Genomic DNA, 14,155 nt, shown 5'->3' on the forward strand with positions numbered 1-14,155 from the left:
AAGTCCGGCCTCCTTGCTCGGGCGGCCTTTTCCCCGTTCAGGATATATACACACTTGCTTCAAGCAATCTCACATTGTTGATTCGGCATCGTACGATGTCGCTGGATTCCTTACAAAAAGGTTTCCTGAACAGCGTTCCAAGGGCTGTAATTGTTCAGGCATTCTGAATGATGAGTACTTTATGGTATTGAAGGTTTGCTCCCTGGTAAAGTGTGTGGGAATTTTACTGTTCCATCTGACAGACCCTTTAATATGTTCCATGTGATCGAATCTGTTTCTTTCCAGTGTTGAACAAACTAATCCTGCATAAACGTGTCTAATCGATGCTCCGCCACATACGCTTACGCTGGCATGCCCGTTTAATTATTCGTAACTTGGATAAAAGTTGAATTTCAATCCTCTCTTTCCGGATTGCGGCTTGATAGTTGAAGGCGTAACCGTTAATTTGAGGCAAGTTCCTACAAACAGCAAGTGTCTGCGCTTGCACACGGTCCGTTAGTCACGAGCCAGATTCCTTTCAGTTATTCGGGATGATGATGCGCGAACTGGTGACTTCAAAACCTTCGCTGGCTTATAAAGGTAAAAGAAACAGGTGCAACCAGTGATTAGAGGTGTTTCGCTGTGCCATCAGGCAAATGTGTAACTCTAAAAGCAATATAATTGCAAGCCCCTCGTGACACAAGATGAGTTCTTGTATGCAGGAATCGCAACAAAAAAGTTCAAACTAGTATCTTTACTGTTTGGATGGGTTAAATATTTCTGGGTAGACTTATAGAGATTTGACGTTGTTCCCACATAATGCGATAAGTTAATCTTTGGGCCACTTTTCTCAATTTGCTATGCAAGCGAGCACTATATAGGCTAACACATCACGGGTTTTTCTAGTTGTATAGTACTATGGCTGTGTACAGGATCATATTGTTTGTGTAGTGCGCATGCTTGCTGACCTTTGTCGCAGGAAGTTCTTGTGAACTGTACAGGCACAATCATCTCAAATAAACTGCAGTTCGTTTTAGCTGCTCATTCCTTGCAGAAAAATGGTTCCATGTGTGCCACGTTTTCTTGTCGAGCGACTAATGTTATTTTGGAACATTCTTGCTTCAAATACAGCATATTTGCTTTTTTTATATCCTCGGCAGATTTATTGTGTATGTGTAGTTTTTCATTCCAGAAAACTGCTGGAAGAAGAAAGCAGGGCGCGTTGAGACCGATGAACAGCCCAAAGGGGACAACAGCGGCGTCCCACCAGCAGTCTCCACTTATACTCGTGTACAGAAGGTTAAGCGCTTGTACGAACAGGCAAGCCTCTTGAACAGCTAGCTAAAGGATTGAGCAGAGTCATAGCCTCACATCTTTGAAGGTGCCTGTCATCACGAGCACTTCACAGTGCCAAGTAGACCCACTGTCGCAGCATTCAAATGGTCCCACTTGTGGACTGCTGTGAAAGGCAGAGTACCGTAAAGTTCACTTTGGTACCTCAGTTTTGCGCACAGAAAGTCCATACAGGGGACGTTATAACGTAAATTGATTCGAAATTGATTTGATTCCAAACTCCTGACCTCATAATCGTCCGGACGAACAAGCGTATGGCCAACAACAAACAACACAGGCCAATCAGCAGCCTCCATATTTGCCTGAAGCACGTTTTGCTTGTTTTTTACTCCGAAAGAGGCCGTATAGCAACTTCATGTTAGATATAAACGCATAATAAATGGATAATTGTTTTTATCTGATGTTAAAATTGTTTTGTAATGTTTTTACGCGCAAGTGGCAGACGCGTATTGCCAATTATTTGCAAGTATTCGCATTGTTCGAGCTGTAGTCACACACGCGTCGATTCCGCGTCCGAGCCATTTCGCTGTGCATAGGTAAGATGGCGGCTACGTAGAAGCAGCTATCAGTGCCGTGGCCCGCATTTAGTGTACCTTTGCCCGTAACGCTGCACGATTAGATGAGTCTTGGCCTCCGTGGTGTGCTTTCGCCCGAGAAGAATTTCGGAAGCTGTGAACATCATGGAAACCGTGAAAGCGAAGCGCAAGGTGAGTAAACATCGACCTCTTGTGCCTAATGCCTAGATAGTCGCATCTGAACATCTGCGGTGGTCGCGGGATGCTCACATTTGCTTTTATTCGCACAGGATAACCAAGAATCGATGAAGGTTGAAAAGCAGTACGTCGCAACAGATACTGGTAAGCAAACCTTTTCTTTTCACAACGATCTGAACTGTCTGTCTCCGGATGTGGGTGAAGTGCGCAGTAATAAATCCCCCTTACATGTTGGAAGTGGACTTAACCGGGAAAAATGATCTGTTATTTTGTTTGTTTGTGAAGTTTATTACGTTTCAGATAAACAGTAATTATGTTGTGACAATGTTACAAAACATTGAGTAAGTGAAACCGCTATTTTTTAAGGGCATGGTGAAACATGTGAAACGATACTTGTTGCTTGTATTAATTTGCTGCGGTCCGGCGAAAATTGAAAGTACGAAAAAATGGCGGCACCTCCAAAGGGACCCCGCGTATCGGCAGCTCAAACCACTCTGCTTGTTGAGTTTATGGAGCAGCACCCGTCGTACTTAGCGAGAGGCGCCACAAGCCTCTCCCCAAGTATGAGTGCTGCTCATAAAAAAAAGCACTGTGGCATGAATTAACTACCGCGCTAGGGCCGGCTGTGAAAACAGCACGGCGCTGGCGCCAGTATTGGGCGCGGATACTATAAGACATAAAAAAAAAACTTGCCGCGCAAGTTGGATCCGAGAGATGAGCCCACAGCTAGCATCGGAACGTAAGCTCACTGTGTTCATGCTTTTGGAGAAAAACCGGAGGCGGCAAGTTGGGCGGGCTGGAGGACCGCGTGATTAATGTTTTGAGCCAGACCGCCGCAGGCTACGCGTCGGTGGATTTTTTCGCGGATGACGCCGAGGTGGGTAGCGTTTTGTGTTGCTATGTGGACCGGTTTGGGGAAGTTATACATGTTCAGAGGTGGTGAATGTTTTACTACTGTGGGCTTATGTCTGTTATTAAGAACACATGCCAGCATATGATATCCATACATACTTTGCAGAAATGAAAATCTGGCCCCACTAGAATACCATAAGAAACCAATGCTGTTCAGAAACGTCCTGTTATTGATTATATGGTTCGTTACTCCGTGAAGCATGTGTAGTCACGAGTAAGTTAGTTCATGGGATCAAGCATGTTCTGTACAGAGGGAAAAAATCTGAATAGACTTGGGAAACATTTCATGGAACTGAAGCAACAATAACAGTATTGAAATCGTATTCATTGGATGCAAAGCTCACAGAGTGTTTCTACTATGCTTTGTTGTTGCAGCAGGCAAGCTCCAGTGAGGAGGAGGCCGCTGCCGCCCGCGTGCCTCTCCCGACAGCCTCACCCCAAGTGTCCGTGGGCACAAAGCCGGGGACGTGCGGCACTGCACGTAAGACACTTTAACAGCAATTGCAATGCGAAGCCTTCAGAACAAAGTACTGCCTGTTGTGAACTTTTAAACAGAAAAAAATTATTTCTCATAGTCACCTACAAAAAACACAGCTAGTCCCTGCCATAATGAGACTCTGCAAGACGAAACTATATTGTTTTACTAATCATACCACTTGTCATGCAGCTTCTGTAGCGTTCAAGTAGTCGTGTAGAAATTAACATTGGTGCAGCATTTCGTACTGCTGTGGTGTCGCTTTATTTATTTATCCAAATATAAGGTTTATATTGCCGACAGTTTGTTGCCGGGAATAGTTTCCTATGTTTCCAGCTATGATAATGAACCAGTGAATGTTCAACATCGAAGAGCACAACAAACTTTTTATCCTCTTTGGCCATTTAATTTTTAAGGACCATCAGCTCAGCCGCAGCCCCGCAGGCCTCCTCGACAGCAGTAGCCACCAGAGGATGCGGCCTGCAGGGCAGCATCTGAATACGCCAGGCAGGGCCAGCTGGCGGAGGCAGCAAACATGGAGGCCGTCAGCTTCCACCGGATGGTGCTTGATAAAAACGGGCAGGTACGTACAACTCGCTCAGGTTGCCATATATTAAGAGGGCATTAGTGTGCAGGATAATGTAACTTTCAACCTGATTATTCATGAGTGACATCTGCATTCATTGTGCTTGACCCATTTCAATGTGGCTTTAGGGAAGGCCGATCTACAACCGATCATCTCGTGCGCATCGAAGCAAACATCCGTGCTGCATTTGTACACAAGCAGTATTTCTTGTCTATATTTCTTGATATGGCAAAGGCGTACGATACGACATGGCGGTACGGTATCTTACGAGACCTGTCGCACATGGGCATTCGAGGGAATATGCTTCGCACTATAGAAAGCTACCTGTCTGACCGTACCTTTCGAGTCAGAGTTGGTAACGTATTGTCCCGCCCATTTATTCAAGAAACTGGTGTGCCACAAGGGGGCGTGCTTAGTTGCACCCTTTTCATTGTGAAAATGAATTCCCTTCACAAAGTCATTCCATCCTCAATGTTTTATTGAATATATGTCGATGATGTGCAGATCGGATTGAAGTCTTGTAACCTTGCAATATGCGAGCGTCAGGTTCAGCTCGGGCTGAACAAAGTGTCAAAATGGGCAAATGAAAATGGTTTCAAGCTAAACCCTCTCAAAAGCTCCTGTATACTTTTCTCTAGAAAGAGAGGCCTAATACGAGATCCAGATATAATGCTGCATGGACAACACATACCAATCAACACTGAACACAAATTTTTAGGCATTATACTTGACACAAAACTAACCTTCATTCCTCATATCAAGTACCTCAAAGCTAAGTGCCTGAAAACAATGAACATCCTGAAAATACTGTCACACACAACATGGGGTAGCGACAGAAAATGCCTCATGAACATCTACAGGAGCCTTGTACGATCGCGGTTAGACTACGGCGCAGTAGTGTATAACTCTGCTACCCCCAGTGCTCTGAGGATGCTGGACCCTGTGCATCATCTTGGTATCCGCCTCGCCACCGGTGCCTTCAGGACAAGCCCTATTCAAAGCCTCTATGTTGAATCGAACGAATGGTCCCTTGATCTACAACGATCATATTCTACTTTTAATTACTTTCTGAAAGTACACACTGATAAAGACCATCCTTGTTATCCTACCATCAACGATATGACCTCTGCAACACTTTTTCGTAACAAGCCTGCAGCAAGAGAGCCACTCTCACTCCGTGTGAGGAGGATGAGCGAAGATATGGACGTTCCGCTTCTTGAAAATCGCCTAATGGCTCCTTCTAAGCCGTTACCGCCGTGGTTGTGGCAGATCATTGACTGTGACACGTCATTTGTTGAGGTAACGAAGCACGCTCCAGAGGCCCACATTCGTATGCATTTTCGAGAGTTACAGTTTAAGTACTCGTGCCCAGAATATTACACAGATGCGTCTAAATCGCATGCCGGCGTGTCTTATGCAGCCGTCGGCCCATCCTATTCGCAGTCAGATTTTCTTCACCATCATACAAGCATCTTTACAGCAGAGGCGTATGCACTATGGTGCTCTGCGAAACACATCAAGCAGTTAAAACTACATAAGGCGGTCATATATACAGACTCGTTAAGTGTCGTTAAAACATTGATGTCATGCTGCAAACACAAAAATCCAGTAATTGCAGAACTTTTCTCACTCCTATGTACTATTTATGCCTCTGGCCAACATGTAACGGTATGCTGGGTGCCTGGACACAGAGGTATTGAAGGTAACGTGCTAGCAGACCGAATGGCAACTTCCTTAGATACAAAATCTTGCAACCTGTCCGTAGCTGTTCCAGTTATAGACCTAAAGCCATATTTGCGGAAAAAACTCAGAACGTACTGGCAACATAAATGGGACGAGAAATCCTTAATAAGCTCCACGTGATTAAGCCACATTTAGAGTACTGGCCATCACTGACCAACTCGAGACGAAGTGATGTCCTATTCTGTCGTCTCAGAATAGGGCACACTTTGGTACACATAGTTTTTTTTTTTTTTGTTGACTGGCGGTGAACGTCCAATGTGTAGTAGATGTGGGAACACCCTCAGTGTTCAGCATGTCTTCCTGGAATGTCGCGAAGCACAAGCCGAGAGGGAAAAACACTTGTGTATACCACTTAACCTGACACTGTTTCTAGGCAGAGAACCGCTTTTCGACATGAAATCTGTTTTAGCATTTTTAAGTGACGTCCATACTCTCAACGTATTCTGCCCAAGAAATTCGTAGCACGGCCTCCTGCGAGAGGCCGCTGTTGCGATGTCAACCCTTGTTTATAACATATGCCTCCGGTCCCTTGTACTCAAGATACCTGGTGAGGCTGTTGTGCTACTCGTTGTCAAGCATCACCTTTTAATTTTTATATACATGTTATCGCAACCTTGTTGCACATTTCATACTCATAGGATACGCCACTTCAGTGACTATCATTATTTTACTACCTATATGTTTTACGCCGTTTACCGCGACAGTTTTTAGGCCCCTTTACAGCCATGTCACATCTACCATTAGAAACTCATTGCGTGCGTCATAGCAGCTCATCAATTACATTACCACTTGTCATGGCGCTCTTTGGCCATACCTGGCCATTGCGCCATAAAACACCACACATCATCATCATCACACATGGCCACCTAGTCGCCAAAAGCTAATTCACCATTTTTTCGCCCAGAGCTCGGGAAGCTGACTTGCTTGTAAAGCTGTGCTGTAGAACAGGGTCTCTTTAATGGGAATGAAAAGCTTGTTGGGCGTTGCCCTGTTAGGGAGGCACAAGCCTGATAGTGTCTGCTGGCTGTATGTACTCAAGTAAGCGGCAGGAAACAGTTGCACAGAGAAACCGTATGCAAAAATATGTGTATTCATACTTTGCGAAACCGCCAGGAGAGCTTCCCTGCTTGACAAAGTTTTCCTTGCAATGGCAGCACAAAACCCCCTCGAGGCGCAACTTGTGTCGAGCATTCTTAAGTGTGGCCCCACACACCTGTGCCATTCCAGAATAGGTGTGGTAAGCTTGGACCCTTAGAGTTTTTTTTCCTTCTGATGTCGGACGCTATCAGCGCCGCATCAATGCGGCCACACCGTACTCAGAGACTGAGCAAGATGTCTGGCCCATGTGAGCACGCACCTTCAGGCCAAGCCCTTTGCCCAATGTCAGCCATCAAACGAGCCGCCACGGGGTTTGAGCGCAATGGCGGCTTGATAAAGACGCTCGCTTCATGCACCAGGGACTGTGAGGCGTAAATGCCTTGTCATTAGCGGTCGTCTGTTCGTGGGCGAGGCGTGACGTTTACGCTCTTCCGCAATTCGATCACATTCGGCTTTTCAATGCCTGCGATATCTTGCAAGCCAGAAAGTAGCAGTCTTAGCTTTGTGGATGCCTCCATGTGGTCTACGTCCAGGCAGTCAGCGGACTTGTATTCGTCATTGTAACATCATGTTTAACTAGTGCAACATATAATTTTTCGTCACCGTAGCGGCACTCACATGGGCAAGAAAACTGAAATTGCTCCCTTCAGCATATACCAACACTGGCAGAGCTTGCGACTCATTACCATTTTTAGGTTTCAATTCTAGGGTTTAGCGTGCCCAAACCATATTATTATGAGGCACGCCGTAGTGTGGTCATTGAAGCCCCCCAATGCACAGGACACGGCCGTGATATGATCGCGCGACCTCGTACCCGACGCTAAGCCACCGCGGTAGGTCCTAGGTGAAGTTCCGTTCATCTCACACACCAAATAGCCATGCGCGGCGCTCACATCTATTTCGAACACATATCTGCTGCATGTAAGCAGTGATGTGATTGACCGAGACCGTTTGGGAGCAGCTTCTTGGAGCAGCCAAAATTGCGTTTTGGGGTAGAAAAACGAGCTTTTGGAGAACCTAATTGCATATTTCCAAGTGAAAAAAATTGCCTTTGAGAGACACGCAAGAGAGATTACAGATGGAGAGAGGGAGCCCAATGGGTACAAAGCACATTTTTGCAAGCACAATTTTGCAAAGTTGTGGCGCTAAAACATGCGAATCCCATGCATGGCTAAGTAATTAGGAACAAATGAGATGATGAAGCTGTGATGATAGTACGACCACTACAGCATCACAATGGTATGACCAGAAAGAAACCTCTGTAATCTCTACTTGGGCTTTCCAGTTTGCAAGAGGCTGGGCGTTAAATTGCCGGGAACTCGACTACGGAAGAGTATTAGGAGTGCGCAATGATCGCTCGCTAAGCTACACCATAGCCTCCTATATACTTTCTGTGCCCACGCAATCACTCCAGGAGCGCCGTTCAACCTCCTTGCCTGACCTCCCCGCAGGTCGCCCGCTAGGGGCGCTGCTACCCCAGAATATCTGTGGGAACGCAGCGACAAATCTAGGCCTTAAGTTTAGCACAGAGAAATCAGGGATTATGATCTTTAATGAGCACACGAGTAACTTCGTGGTGTCAATTCAACAGCAAGTAATACCCATAGTGAAACAATATAAGTACCTCGGCGTACACATAAACGAAGGAAAGAATTACTCAAGCAACCACCAAGATAATCTGAAAATAAAGGGGAAGCGGAATGCAGCATTAATGAAACACAGAGCACTGTGGAGCCACAATAAGTATGAGGTGGTGCGTGGAATCTGGAAAGGAGTAATGGTGCCAGCGCTAACATTCGCAAATGCCATTATATGCTTAAAATCGGATATATTGGCGGGTTTGGAAGTTAACCAAAGATCAGTAGGCCGGTTGGCTTTGGGAGCACACGGTAATACGACAAATGAGGCAGTGCATGGAGACATGGGTTGGGCCTCTTTTGAAGTCAGAGAAGCACAAAGCAAAATTAGTTTTGAAGAAAGGCTCAGGAACATGGATGAAAATAAATGGGCGGCTAAAGTGCACAAGTATCTCTACATGAAAAGCGTGGACACAGAATGGAGGAAGAGGTCAAGGAAGTTGGCAACCAAGTACAGGATAATCGAAACTGTAAATAGACAACCAGGGGTCATCAGAAAGAAAGTGAGAGAAATAGAGACCGTGAATTGGATGCAAAGAATGGAAACGAAAAGGACAATGGAGATTTACAAGAATGAGAAGAAAGAAATTAGAAGGGAAAATCTGTACGATAACACAAAGGGCAGTGCCTTGCTATTTGAGGCTCGAGCCGGTTGCCTAAGGACGAAAACATATCGGAACAAATATTCGGAATTAGATGAGACATGTGTATGCTGCAGTAAAGATCCAGAGACCACTCAGCACATCCTAATGGAATGCGACGGGATCCACCCAGCGAGAACCGTAGGTAACGTGCAACTCCCAGAAGCGCTTGGGTTTAAAGTGGAAGGAAACATAAACAGATCAGCCGTAGAGATCAGCAAGAGACGATTAGAGTACTGGTGGAAAAAAAGTAGGGAAAAGATGGATGCGACCTGATCTCTTAAAATCATAGGCAGCGGTACAAGGTAAATTTTTGAAAAAGAAAAATAATGATAGGTATACAAAAATGCAAGATAAAGAACATGTATAGTATACCTGATTAAACCAAGCAGGCTAGGTGACTATTTGTCGCCGCCCCGTTTCAAAGGGGATGCCAATAAATCATCATCATCATCAGTTCGCTAGCTGCCGTGCATGGTTAAAGGCGGGAAAAATTGCGTGTGCGCGTCTCCATTAGTGTCAAATCGAGACAATATTAATTTGCCTCGCCTGCCGACGGTTCGCTGGTTTGCTGAGAGATCACCGTTCTGCAGCAGTCCACGGCTGGGAAAAAAACCTTACCTTCTGCCTTCGATTGACGCGGTGAGCTGAGGCAGGGTAGTGAAGGACTGTGGCTGTGTTGACACTGTCGGTGCCGCATTGAGAACGTCTAGCAGCAACGCAGATGAGAGCCTTCTGGCCGAAAAGAAGACATCGTGGGCACGAGTGAGTTGTGCTACTTTAACTGGTTTGATAGGGCGCTTTGCGAGTTGATGCCCAGTGGTATGGCGTATTGTTCTGGAAAGGTCCCGGGCATCTCATTTCATAAAATTCCGAGGGATTAAGAACTTCCAGAGAAGTGGCTCCAAGTTTGAATGCGTCAAACGTGGTATGCGTCAGATGCTTGCTGAGAGAGATGCACTTTCGATTTGTTCTGACTAGAAAGCTCTCGTCTGACGCCATTGAATCTTTTTTGGGGTGGTTGAGGAGGTCAGCTGGAAGCAATAATCAGACTCACGGGCAGTTTTGTGCGGAACAGAAAAGTCTCTGAAGACAGGCATTGGGTCAACATCGACAAACAGCAACGTGATGGACACGGAAGATAGCACATGCTCGTCGCTACGCCGGCAACTGAGCGTAAGCACTACGCCAGAACCATCCAAAAAATTTTCCCAAAGAGGCGATAGCAGCGCTGTTCAACCACATTACCCGGTACAAAGAAACGCTTCGTCCGCCAGAATGTGCAGCACTAGCGATGGTTGGCGGATACCTATCGAGAGCTGTTAATGAGCGGGTGTCTTGCAAAGAATGCCTCAGCTTGTTGACAAAGCCCAATACCTGTTCTACCAAAATTTTTGAAAGCGTTATTATTTCTAGGATTGCCAATTTCCTGCATAAATACAATGTCATTGCTGATTCACAGTATGGGTTTATAAAAAATAGGTCCACTGAACAAGCACTGTTGTTAAAGACAAAATATATAATATTGAATATAAAAAATATACGCTTGGCCTATTTTTAGATTTCCGCAATGCCTTTGATTTCGTACATTATGACACTCTCCTTAAGAAGCTTTGTGACTACGGGGTTTGCGGTATTGCGCTGAAACTGTTGAGAACTTATCTGAGTAATAGGTCCCAATACGTACGAACAAGTAACTGCTCCGATACACAAACAATAATGCATGGTGTCCGGCAGGGATCAATACTAGGGCCTTTTATTCATTACATGCAATATCAATGACCTAGCCGATATACATAATTTTCCAGATCTGGTAATGTATGGTGACGACACAAATAATTTCTTTTCTTCCCGCTCATTAACCGCCCTCCAAAGCATGGTTAACACCTATTTACTGAAGCTTCGTGATTGGTTATACGCAAATAAGCTTAGTTTAAATATAAAAAACTATATTCTCTTCAAGCCGATCAACGCCGTGGATTCCATGCAGATTTATTATAATACAAAAATCAGTCAGGTTTCTTAAAAATTTCGCGTGTCGTTTAATGAAATTTTTTGGTCTGTACATATGTCAAAACTTGCTTCCGAACTGAGCAAAATTGTTGGTCTGCTTTTTAGTATTTCTAAACTCTTTCCTGTTCGGTCAAAGGTGTCAATGTATAACGCACCGTTTTTTTTTTCAAGACTGTCATATCGTAAACTTGTATGGGGTACGGCTACGTCTTCAAACTACCATAAACTACTACTGCTACAAAAAAGAGCCTTGCGTGCTATTACGGTGCACCACAATATTTACCTACACCTTTGTTTAACATCGCATACTACAAGCTGACCAAGTGTATTATCTACGGCTGTTGCAATACATTCATCGAAACCATTTGTACTGTTGTTTACTGACAGGGTTATAAGTTACAACCTTTGCGAGGTAAAACTACGAGTTCCGCGAACGCGCACGAATTATGGTAGACAAAAACTAATTTTTCAAGTACCCAAAGCCCTCAACAAATTTCCCTTGAGCGATTTCTTTTTATCTGAAAATGTGTTCAAGAAAAACACGAACCGACGTTTGATTGAAGGCGAAATTCAAATGTAAAAAATGTAATCCACCGTTTATTTATGTTTTTCTTTATCTTTGTTGCGGACAATTACTGTAGTCGCATATTTTGTGGCTTAATTCACCAGCCATGTATAGATTGTATTTGTACGTGTATGACTTTGCTCGAGTATCAGCTTGCACATGTTTGTCTTTTTCCCTAATTAAGTTTCACTGTGCGCATTGTAGCATTGTTTTTGACATATTTGTGGCACCTTTGTTTTTTCTATTACTGCCCACTGTTTGGGCACCGGGGCCTCGTCAGGCCTTACCGCCTTTTCTCCCGGTCCCCTCTTTTCCCTAAAAAGAACACGGTGGCTGGGCGATACCTCATACGAGGTAAGTACGCATGCTGCAGTTTGTTAGCTGTTGAGGCAATCAGTATGGAATGTTGGATACGCCGACACGCATTTCCCATTATCGACGAATGCGTACGCACAAACACCTGCAATCGCGGCCGCGCACGTTATTGTTATCTGTTGCAAGTTGCATGGATTTGTTTCTTCAGCACGCCATTCAATTTAATATACCACCACTGGGCTTGCGGTGCCAATGTCTTCATTACCGGAGGAACTACCACGGTTAGAGAGTGCACAGTGAGAAACAGGCAAACGGTATGACATGTGGAGACAAGGCGCACCCGGCGATCGACGATGAGATAAGTAAGGGCACTCACCCAAAGATGAGCACAGCGCGACAGCCACGGCGCTTGCGTACAAGAGCTCACCGCATGATCGTCTTGCACTGGAGTTTGAGGTATAGTAGCGGCGCCTAGTGGCGGCGAAAAACGTCATCTGGGTAGTACCAGCTTGGATAGTATTGAGCCCTGGCTGTGGCGAAGCACGTTTCTAGCGCGCGTTTTGCGTCGATTCGCACTTTTTTCTGCCCTGTTTCGAGTGCGAAAAGGCTCGTCACTTCTCACAGACCATGGCGACCAGGCCATAAGCTGGCCGCAGCCTATAGTTATACGAAAACGGACTCTCCGTGTGCCGTGGGACGTAATGCTGGAAGCAGAAGGAATCCGCGATGCCAATCCGGAGAGACCTAGCCCAGCCTCGAAAAAGCGTCACCGTCGTTACTGCTGCGTCGTGGGCTGCCATCAAGAAGGCCTGAATCCCAACATCATATTCTACCGTTTTCCTTCAAGGCCTCACGAAGTGGAGCGTCGGGCGCACTGGATAACTGCAGTTCGTTGCGCTGGGTAAGCGAAATGGAAGACCGCCATAGCAGCAGGCATGGCTGGTGATTCACGATTCGAGACCAGGCCACAGAGACAATTAGCAATTCGACCGGTGCGAAGTGACCAGGTGTGTGCAAATGATCACAAATGGTCGGGCTTGATTCGGTGACAATTCACTACCCCACTACGAGCGGCACAGGTTAGAGAGTTGAATGTGCTCATCCTTGACCTCAAGCCAGCACGTTGAGGCAGCACAGCAAGTTAGTATTGATTACAGCACATCGATGCTCGAGCGCAGTCATTAAAAGCTACATCAAGCGAGCAGCGCACGAGCTCGCGGTGCAGCGCGATTCGCACGTACGTACGTTACTGCTAGCTTATGTGCATTGCATCAGTTATTTATCAATTGCTAAAGGGACAGATGGCCGCTACTACAGCGCAGGCTTGTCCAGCGGCATGCAGTCAACAAAGATCGCAGGAGACCCGCCGTTTCGCGGCATGTCGAAAGACCGCTGCCGTCGCGGCGCGTACGATCGTGCGCTCGAGCAGTTCGTACACCGCGGCATGCTGAAAGACCGCTGACGTCGCGGCGCGTACCGTCGTGCGCTCGAGCAGTTCCGTACACATTTCTACTTATCGCTGCTGTGAATTCATTTATAGAAAGCATTTCCTCGCGTTTGTGCGCTCAATCTAGCAGCGTGCAAACCTTACCTGAAGTTCAACTTCGCACGTGCGTGACTCGCTTCAGTTGCGATTGACAGCGCGCTAAAACTTCGCCGCTTATTTCTTGAACGGCGTACACGTATTCGGCGTTGCATAATTTCTTGCCTTTACGCAGCATGCCACCCATGTAAAAATCTTCGGCGCCCGATATTCGCTGCAAGCCGTGGTACAACACAACCGAAAGTGGCGGGTCCATATTGTAAACGTGCTTCCCGAAGCAGACGACCGAGCTTGGTACTTACCCAGTTTCGGATTGAGGGCGCTTTTTAGCACCATTTTTGCAGCTCCCCCTGGGTAACGCAAGAGCCCCATGGAGTACGCGCGCCCGCTGCGCTAGGGCTAACCGGGTAGCGGTACGCCAAAAACCAGAACGAGCCGTCGCGAGAGCCAAGGTCCCACGTAAGCTCGTTGCGAGCCTGTGAGCATCTGCCGCGGCGAGGAAGCGCGCAGCGGCGGAGAGCTCGGGTGGAGAGAGGGGGGGGGGGGACACTCGGGAGGCCAATCAAGGCGCGTCTGGTGACG

General features: G+C 46.2%; 1 long non-coding RNA gene across 1 annotated transcript; it reads left to right on the forward strand.

Annotated features, from left to right (window-relative positions):
- Nucleotides 1-1,902: 1,902 nt before the first annotated feature.
- On the forward strand, nucleotides 1,903-3,439 carry LOC125943622 (uncharacterized). The gene is made up of 4 exons (XR_007465802.1): nucleotides 1,903-2,039; nucleotides 2,138-2,189; nucleotides 2,814-2,922; nucleotides 3,336-3,439. It is a non-coding gene; the product is annotated as an uncharacterized LOC125943622 (long non-coding RNA).
- Nucleotides 3,440-14,155: the final 10,716 nt, after the last annotated feature.

Source organism: Dermacentor silvarum, chromosome 2 (genome assembly GCF_013339745.2).
Source record: "Dermacentor silvarum isolate Dsil-2018 chromosome 2, BIME_Dsil_1.4, whole genome shotgun sequence".
Taxonomy (NCBI): domain Eukaryota; kingdom Metazoa; phylum Arthropoda; class Arachnida; order Ixodida; family Ixodidae; genus Dermacentor; species Dermacentor silvarum.